The sequence below is a fragment of the Berghia stephanieae genome, chromosome 9 (genome assembly GCF_034508935.2).
Source record: "Berghia stephanieae isolate SIO BIC M18660-M18661 chromosome 9, UCSD_Bste_1.3, whole genome shotgun sequence".
Taxonomy (NCBI): Eukaryota; Metazoa; Mollusca; class Gastropoda; order Nudibranchia; family Aeolidiidae; genus Berghia; species Berghia stephanieae.
Window position 1 is genome coordinate 12,679,203 of NC_088368.1, and position 8,829 is coordinate 12,688,031.

Genomic DNA, 8,829 nt, shown 5'->3' on the forward strand with positions numbered 1-8,829 from the left:
AAAAAACACTTAAAAACACAACGAAAACATTAAGTGACGAAGTGACGAAGAAAGTCAACGAAGAAATCATATTGAATTTATGAACTAATGTAAAGCTATTTATATAATCTGCAAAGACCCAACGCCTTCTGCAAAAATTAAAAACATGAATATAATGGTAAATTTTTATGGGGAAATAAAAGATAAATAATGAGCAACTCCTCTGTATAAGCACCGGAGTTTTCTTCACTGCGGAGCTGCTTTTATCCATGGAAATTCAGTCAACTAACAATATGGCGGCAACTATTGTAAACACATCCGATGGTGGAGGGAAATATTGCAATAAGATGGGTTGATGTATAGTTACTATTTTGTTTTTGTTTTTCATTTTATTTGAAACATATATGAATACTGTGTCCATTCTTACAATTTATAACAACAGAACAGAGAAGCAGACTTTGGAATCAATCGGAGTTGTATTGTAAAGATAGTGTGAGTAGGCATTCGTCGGGAAACAGACCAAAAAATAACAATGACTTCCACGGTATCGCCCTCCGAGTTATCGGAGCACTCTGAGAAACCTCCATCCGATGGATCACAAAGCTCACCAACAAAGACAACAGGTCCCACCCCTCACTCTTTGCATCCAAGAATGTTGGAATCCGCTGAGACTTCCGATTTTGACAGCATTTTTGGGAGAGATTCGACTCAGACACCTTTGGACACCGAATCTCATCAACAAGGTTTGTATGAATTTCGCTTTGAAGAGTTTATAGCCAACATGACCAAACTGATACTATGTTGAAATTGTTGAATCAAATCTGTTTTAAGAATAGGGGCCTATATATTTTTAAAAAAATGTAATGAATTATCTTTATTTTCCACAAAATGGAAAATTTTCGTCGGTTTACATTGCTCAAACATATAAATGTGTGAACCTTTTAATAATAGTACCCTTATAACATATTAATGGCCCTCTTATCCCTGCCCTGGTCCACGTTATCCCATCTCCTGTCCACTTCACTCCAATTTAAAGCATTGCAAAAAAAAAAAAAAAATTATAAAAAAAACAACAAAAAACCCAATAAAACAAAAACAAACAAACAATAAAACAAAACTAAAACAAACAAAAAGCAAACAAACATAAACAATAAACAAAAAAAAACACCCCCTCTCACCCAAACAAAAAACAAAACAAAAACAAAATACACCCCCCCCCCCAAAAAAAAATATTTAAAAAACCCCAAAATATCCACACCTTGTAATTTTATATTTCCATTAGGTTTTATGTCTCGACTGGTTTTTATCCAATATAAAAGCTGTACGGACAGGTTACAAAAAGAGTTTATTCCTTTCTTTTCACGGCAGATCAATTTTAAAATGTTTGGAAAATCGTTTTTAGTGGCCCACTTCTCCCCACTCTCCCTTATGATATTGAAACTACGTTTGAGGTCTTTAAAAAATCTCAAAATTGCTCACGTCTTTAGAGTTCTTTTGTTCTTTTATCTTTAATTTGATTTGATTTGTTCCTTTGGTGATTATAAATCTTTTAAACAAACGAAATGAACTTTTAAAAGTTGTAAGAATGCCACTTTAAATTGATAGAGTTTAGCGTCCTTTCCTGGTGATTTTTTATCTTACAAGTACATACAGTTTTGTTTCTTTATTTTTCTTTGAAAATGCCCAGCCACCCAAACATTCTTTTCTTTAGTTTTGGAGGTTTAAATCCATAAAGTTAAACAAGTAAATAGTGACTGAACTTTCACAGAAGCAATAAGTAATGATTATTTACAAACTCACATTTATTTTAACAGCTGTCACAGAAGAGGAAGATTATCATAAGGATCCAGGGGAGGTAAACATTCACCAGTTTTATCCCGTCCTTGAACATTCATTCAGCCGCAGACAGTCAGCTAAAAGTCGTTCATCTGATAAGGAGATGTTGTTGGCCATTGCAGAGGAAGATTCAAAATCAGAACAAATGGCAGAAGAATCGGATCTTGGATCTGGAATGGTAACGCCTTTGTAAAAAAATTCATAATTATATCAGTGAAAGGAAATCAATGTAACTAAAAGAGGTTATTTTGGTTTTGCAATCTTTGTGCAACAAGCAATTTATCATTGATTTCATATACTATTGTTAGTAACATTTGGCCACTTTTGATAATATTTGAAATATGTTTTGTGTTATATATTTTGTAGAAACTACATACGGATGTGATAAAAACCTTGATTAAATCATTGGTTCTTTTGAAAGTTGACCATTGCAATGCTCTCATTTTAAAGAGCACCAGCGAGGGAATACTCAGGCCATAAAGAATTGACCTTAACCGCAGCAAGGACATCATGCATCACCTCTGCTAAAAAAGCTTCATTGGCTTCTAGTTAAGGACCAAATAGAATACAAAGTTCTGATATTGTGCTTCAAATGTCTTATCACATGTCAACCAACTTATCTTTATGACAAACTGAAGTTATATACACCAACCCGGCCCTTTTGCTCGTCATCCAATGTGGCTATAGTTGTACCATCACGACTTTGGACATACAATGCAATAGAAATTAGGTCTGAAAGGGTTCGAACCAGCAACTCAGCACATTGATAGTAGGCACTATGTAAAAATATTTTTCACACAATTTCTTCAGTCCACCAAGTAGTAAGTGGGTAAATGAGGCAATAACATCTAGCAGAAAATATTTTAAGATGAAGTAGCTTGTATCCAAAGGATAGCAAGAAATTTTTAGTATCTGGATAATGCTATAGAAACTGAGGAAAACTCTGGCTCCTTGGGTCCTATATCTCTAAAGAACAACATTAAATTTAAAAAACCCTTAGCATAATATAACGTTTATTTTGTTTTCTGTTTTACAGCGAGTAGCAGATGGAGAGTCTGATCCAAGAGATACTACATATTTAGGAAGTGGAAGTTATGCTGCTCAGTCAACTACAATATCTCGGGAGAACCAAGACCTGAGTGAACAAACTGGTTCAACGGAACAGGTAAGTCATAAATTTAAAGTTATCATCGCCATCACTATGGTTATCATCATCATTTCATTATCATCAACATCTAGTTCATGTAAATTACCAAGTAAACTGAATATAATATGACTGTAACCACCACAATCGCCATCACCTTCATCATCATCATCATCTTTATTATCATCACCACCATCACCATCATCATTATCATCATCACCATCATTATTCTTCCATTCTTCTTTAGAATTCTCACATTATGCTCTCTCATACCATATCATCCCTTTCTCTCTACTCAATCACCCCAGAAAACCAATTAAAACACATTACAACTTCACATACATTTTAATGAAAAAAAAAATTTGAACTAACGTCAATTCAGCCTGTGTAATGTATGGTTTTTCCACTCACATTTTTACAGGAAGGAGTATTTTCTACTGCAGTTGATGAGGAAACGTTAGAAGGAGCCAAACTACGAAGTCAGGGGTTATTTTCTAACATATGGAATGGCTCAGTCAAACAGAGATCTGTGGCACTCACCAAAATTGTGTCAGAAAGATCATATGAACAGTAAGTAGAAACCGAAAGTTCACATAGTCCAAGTGTTAATAAGCTGCTAGAAGCTGTGAATGTAAAAAGTAATGAACAAAAATGATTACAACAGCTTCGAAAAAAAAACCCCAACAAAATACCAAACTCTGAATGTTTTGGGCCCAAACCCCTTCTTCAGCCAATAACAAAAACAATTGTATTTTAACACACACATACAATATTTACATACACATACACACATATACAGTATTTACACACTCGTGCAGTTTATACACTCACACACAGCACACACACACACACACACACACACACACACACAAACATACACACTCAGTAAATTGTCTGTCTTAATAAAAGACAACATATTTCGTCCAATGTCTTGAGTGTTTACAATTGTATATTTAAAAATTAGATTGACCTGAATAATGAATACTGTCAATTTTCCCCATTTTAAGCTACCAAAAAGCTCTTGAAATGAAGAAGGACAAGAATTTAGTAGGGATCATCACCTGCCTGAGTAAAGCCATCAATCTGAAAACAGATGACCCCATTTTTTATGTTGAAAGGGGTGAAGCCTACATTCAACTCTGCGATTTTCAGGTACTAAACAGGGTAATATTGTTAAACTAAAAAATCTTTATCATAAAGATCGATAAACTTATCCCCCCCCCCCCCACCTCCAAACCCCCCCCCCCCAAAAAAAAGCCCCAAAAAACTTGAGCTTTTGTATAGCGCAATTTCCACTTAACATGCTCAAAGCGCTTTACAGGGGGTAACTAGCTAACAGCAGCACTTAACACATTGGTGAGACATGGCGCCTGTTAGGCGATATTACAGTTTCTCAGACAGAGACAATGCTGTTAATGTCCAGGTACTCAGTTTATGCTTGAGTATAGTGAGAGAATGTGAGTTAAGAGCCTTTTACAAGGATTAACTATGTGTCGCTCAGACTTGAACCTAGGACCTTCCAATCTGAAGATGAGTGTCATAACACAAGACCGTATAGGCGCACTGAAGATTGAAACATTTTTGTTGTGGATCAGAATCATTTTATAAAACATTGCTTTAAAATCTTTTAAAGATCCAAAAATGTTTATGACCAAAATGCATTTATTTACAAATCCGATAACCCAAAGTGCTGGGTTTTCTTTGGTGTAATGAAATACTCTCAAACCAATGCAATGCAACATATCAAATCCCTCAACATTTGTGTGATGTGGGATGATGTTATCGTTATGGTTTGTATCACAATAATGATGTCCATTATTATTACTATAATGATTATTGTCTATGGCAACAATGTATTTGCATGTTTATGTTGCCACAGTCTTGGGTTGACTGCCACCAACATTTCTTTTTACCGTCAAAACTTAGATACATGTACTGAGATTTTATACTTTTTTTATTTTTAAACATTTCACTTTCAAGTCTGCCATTTTGAACTACAAGAAAGCATGCCTACTGGAGCCCAGAAATGAGGCATTCTATTCTCGTCTAGCGTTCCTATACTACTTCCATGGACAGACGTTATTCGATCAGAGACTTTACCCAGAAGCCTTAGAGTCTTTCTCCAGGGCCTCCGAAATGGTGCCCGATAATGTTGGATATCACATTAGAAGGTATTCACTATTTGATTTTTCATAGTCATTTGTTTACTTACTTAATTCTCATGGTCCCTGTCAGGACATGGAACTGCAACTATGGTCTTCTAGCGCACCCAGTTCTGGGCTATCTTCCTCAGTTGGGGCCATGACAATCCTACCCCCTCTCACCTCTCAGTCCTTTAAGCCATTTGTTGACATCAAGATGAATTACTTCTCTGATTGAAAATAACCTCTTAGAATTGTACAGCGTTCAGTTCTGTAACAAGTCATGAAAAGGTTGTTAAATAAGCATACTTAAATTGTATCATGATTTCACCATGCTCAATACACCTCACAATATTTTATCTCTCTCTCCCCGCCCCTCCCCAACAAGCCTTGCAGAACCAAATCTTTTATTTATTTTTCATACAGTGCCTGTGTCGATAGGGTACCATATTACACTGTTCACCTCTGCTTATAGGCAGATACTCACTAACACTTGTAAAATGCCTTATCTATTACTGAATTATTTTTTATTACCAATACGTTATCTGAATGATAAACAGACCATAACAATTATTATTATTATTATTATTATTATTATTATTATTATTATTATTATTATTATTATTATTATTATTATTATTATTATTATTATTATTATTATTATTATTATTATTATTATTATTATTATTATTATTATTATTATTATTATTATTATAATCATTATTATAATAATTATTTTTATTTTTATTATTAATATTATTATTATTATTATTATTATTATTATTATTATTATTATTATTATTATTATTATTATTTTTATTTTTTTATTTTTTTATTTATTTATTATTATTATTATAATTATTATTATTATTATTATTATATTATTATTATTGATCTCCTTTTAATTGTAACTCGTTAACTAGATTAAATTTTGATTGACTAGGCCCTAACTACCTATTATTCCTTGACTCCCCAGTATATCTTGTCTTGCAGCCTTACAAAGACACGGAGAGTGTTTGGCTCTTGTCAATAAACGACTGGAGACTGATCAAGACAACCCTGATCTTTATATTATGAGAGCTCATTTACACGAAATGTTTAAAAATGTAAGAGCAACTGAATTAGTTTCAACCTTAGCATTACAAAAACATTAAGTTACAGTTATACCACCCCCCCCCAAAAAAAAAAAAGAAAAGAAAATTTCTCCCAAATCAATTTGTTCTGCTCCTATATTTTCCTTATGGATCTTAAAGACTAATTTTTTAAAAATTGTATAGCGTAGAGATTATTTCTTTGCAAAATATGTTCTTTTATTTTTCATTTGTCTACTCTATCTCTGTACCCCTCATCTGATCTATTATAAGTTATATACAATTATGTAAGTGTTTCTTTCATTTCAAACTGTGCCATCTGTTTGTCCTTTGCACGATAAAGACGATGCGTTATAATATTTTTTGTTTACTCTTGTTTAATTTTTTTTTCCAGTTAAAACTACACTCTTTTGATTTTTATTTATTTAATCCCTCATGACAATTATTCCTGCATCTGCAAAAAAGAATCTCCAATCCTCTGTCCACAAAGATACGATTTAAGTCATTTTTTCTCTCACTTGCTTTTGTTTTTCACAGAAAACCTTGATTATTGTTTTGTTAATTCCTTTCAACAACACCATCCTCTCATTTCTTCTTTATCTATAGCGTCTTATCATTGTATTTTGTTGACAAGGGGGAAACCCGAAATGTCCACATCATTTGTGCAGTGATACGGCAAAACTGTCGGATATCGGAAAAATTCGAATCCTGTATTATTTCATATTTCAATAGAGGAACTATTTCTGGATACAATGCAGTTTGAATTTTGTAATTGTCTCAATTAAGGCTGAACTTATTCACATCTGAAGAGTGAAGGTCCAAAAACATTTTAGCGGAGAAAATTGCTTACTTTTAAAGACAAAACATACATATTTATAACGCTTCGATAGAGCTCAGAAAACAGTTAAATCAAATTATCAATAAGCTTCAAATTATACAATCTTTCGTGAGAATGTAATTGGATGGATAATAAAAACGATGAAGTGAAAAAACATTAATCGTGCAGATAACAACTTTTTACCTTAATTTGCTTATATCTCAAAACTAGGTTGTGCGACATCCGACGGATTTTGCCAAATAAGCACACATTTGTCTTTGTAAATAAAATTAGAGCTTCTATTCCATGTTATATTTTTGTTTATCAGACTACCTTGTGCTACTACGACGTGAAAGACGCTCTCATTCTGGACCCCGACCATGCGGAGGCCAGGAGGATGATGAGTGAGGTGACCAATCGGGCAAATGTCAACAAGATACAGTCCATGAATCTGAACATAGCTGGAAAGCATAGGGAAGCACTCAATAAAATCTCCATTGCTATTGAAACAGATCCTTCCGTGGCGGATTTCCATGTATTGAGGTAGATTAATCCTTCACAGGCAGGGGCTGAGTAGATAGTATTATGAAATAAAAGATAAACTTGCTCTTTAATCCAAGGCAATTCCATGGGTTTACCATGCTAAGCACTCTTCACAATGTTTATATATTCATTCCTGGGAAGGTCACATGACACCAAGATTCCATTTAATACAGTGAAGGTCACCTGTAGGGTGTTTTTTTTTGGGTACATTGTTGTACTAGTACTCTTACTATTTCCATCATTGCTTATAGCCGGGTACTAATTGAGGACCTCACCTGAGTCGAGTGGGGTAATGTGTGTAAAGTGTCTTCACAGCAACTAAACCAGCCAGAGTTTTACAATCACGGTTCCCCATCCAATCACTGACGATTCTTAACATTGCTTGACCTTTGTCACAAGGTAAGATGGCATTTACTGCTGAATCAATGGATGCCAAACACGCCGTCTTCTAATCTGACCTCAGCTCTTTTCTTTACCATTAAGATTGCAGTAACTGTTATTCAACTTTGGCTTTACTAACAGAATCTATAATGGTCATTGTTGAGAGATAAGTGATACGATTACAAAACCTTTGTTTTATCATAGCATCCTTGGGTAAGACACTTGCAGACCATACCACTGGACTGAGGAGTGAATAATTACCTAATGATTATACATTTTTTTTTTAGTTTATATTTTTATAAGGACAAAGATAGAGGCACATGAGATCCTGCATTCCAGTTGATTACGACTCTGACTATAATCATGACTAAGTATAGGCACAGATAGATATTATAAAAGTGCTTGTAGGTACTAAAAGTATTTCTTACTTTAAAGTCACCATTCGGCATCTTGTTTACACCGATCTAATACTGTTTAGAGGTGATTGGTCACAATTAGCAGTGTCAAACTACAGAAATCCTCGATATAAACATGCATTGTCGTTGTTGTTTTTTAAACTAAAGTTAAAAAGTGAACCAAAAAGGGAATTTGTAATGAAAATGATAAATATAATCTCCGAGTTTTTGTTTTTTTTCCAATGTAAGAAATGATATTTATTCTCTGCCATATTAAATAGGACTTAACCCCAAATTTCCGTCTTTGGCTATAGATTCAATTTCTAGCAGCAGGGCAAACAAATATTCAGAAATCATTTATATTTTCTGTACTTTTTGAATTTATGCTTACTTTCCTCGATAAATCTTCACCCAAATTTCACAATTTTGATAAATTATTTCAAGTTTTATCATTTGAATAACCTAAACAAGAAACTGTTTTGAGGTGGTGTGTCACAATTGC

At 33.7% G+C, this 8,829-nt stretch overlaps 1 pseudogene across 1 annotated transcript in view; it reads left to right on the forward strand.

Annotated features, from left to right (window-relative positions):
- Nucleotides 1-236: 236 nt before the first annotated feature.
- LOC144979709 (tetratricopeptide repeat protein 16-like) overlaps nt 237-8,829 on the forward strand; it is a 21,510-nt pseudogene continuing 12,917 nt past the window's right edge. The window contains exons 1-8 of the transcript XR_013646757.1: nt 237-722; nt 1,794-1,993; nt 2,852-2,980; nt 3,381-3,529; nt 3,967-4,111; nt 4,940-5,130; nt 6,077-6,206; nt 7,337-7,551. The product of XR_013646757.1 is annotated as a tetratricopeptide repeat protein 16-like (transcript). The remainder of the gene's footprint in view (nt 723-1,793; nt 1,994-2,851; nt 2,981-3,380; nt 3,530-3,966; nt 4,112-4,939; nt 5,131-6,076; nt 6,207-7,336; nt 7,552-8,829) is intronic.